The sequence below is a fragment of the Enhydra lutris genome, unplaced genomic scaffold, assembly GCF_002288905.1.
Source record: "Enhydra lutris kenyoni isolate GAN:26980312 unplaced genomic scaffold, ASM228890v2 scaffoldscaffold17, whole genome shotgun sequence".
NCBI lineage: Eukaryota > Metazoa > Chordata > Mammalia > Carnivora > Mustelidae > Enhydra > Enhydra lutris.
In genome coordinates, this window is record NW_019154101.1 from 35,280,633 (window position 1) to 35,282,011 (window position 1,379).

The window sequence follows — 1,379 nt, forward strand, 5'->3', positions numbered from 1 at the left end:
AAATTAACTGCAAGGCTAAAGAATCATTGGGAGAAAGCCATGAGTTCCGTGCTTTGCTTTCTCCTCCTCTGGAATTCCGCTGCTCTCCTTGGTATTGAAACTGCTGTCCTTGGTAGGTGAATTTGGTCCTGGCTGGGATTCTTGTTGATCTTCTCGGGGAGGGGCCTGTTGTAGTGATTCTCAAGAGTCTTTGCCCCGGGCGGACTTGCACCGCCCTTACCTGGGGCCGGTCTGAGTAATCCGCTCGGGTTTGCTTTCGGGAGCTTTTGTTCCCTGAGCGCTTTCCGTAGAGTTCCGGAGGGCAGGAATGTAGATGGCGGCCTCCCGGTCTCCGGCCCGGAGTAGCCAAGAGCCCGGGGCCCCACTCCTCAGTGTGCCCTCAGAGAACAGTGCCCAATTACTCCCGTCACCCTGGCCTCTGGCCGCGCTCCGAGCTGACCGAGCCTGCGACGGGTTCAAGGTAACCCCGAGATTAGAGCTTACTCCTCGGCTCTGTCTCTGTAGCCCACTTCCCCGTTCTAATACCTGTAAGCTCTGCGATACTCAGACACCCCCGATCCTTCTGTGACCCTGCGGGACCTGAGGCCACGCTGACCCTGCGTGGGCTTCACCCCGGTTAAGCCTCTGGAGCGATGTCCCTCAGCGGAACAGACTTTTAAAAGTCCTGATTTTGTGCTTCGTTGCTCCGCCGCTTGCCGGGAGCCGGCCCCTCCCCCTGCGGTCTATCTTCCCGTCGCTTTGGATTCACTTCTCCGCCAGTCCTACCTTTCAGAAAGTGGTTGATTTTCTGTTTCTAGAATTGCTGTTCTTCTTCTCTTCGATCTCCCATTGGATTTGTAGGTGTTTGCAATCTTTAGATAAGCTATCTAGCTGATCTCCCGATACCTGAAGTAGTCTCAGCCTGCTACTTCTCCGCCATCTTGACTCCCTCCCTCCACACCTCTTTCTTTGAAAATACATTTCTTATTAAAAAGAAATAGTAAATGTAGTTTAAAAAGTAAAAGAAAAGAACTTCAAAATAAAACTAAAAAATACAAAAATACTCCAATAAGAATAAAGGTAGAGAATACAGTTAATAAATTCAAAAACAAACATAAAAAACAAACTATAAATACAAAATAGTAAAGGAAAATAATAATAAAATAGAAAATTTGGTGAATCAAAGTAAGTATGAAATATACTATTATGGGGCACCTGGGTGGCTCAGTGGGTTAAGCCTCTGCCTTCGGCTCAGGTCATGATCCCAGGGTCCTGGGATGGAGCCCCACATTGGGCTCTCTGCTCAGCAGGGAGCCTGCTTCCTCCTCCCTCTGCCTGCCTCTCTGCCTACTTGTGATCTCTATCTGTCAAATAAATAAATAAAATTTAAAAAAAAAGAA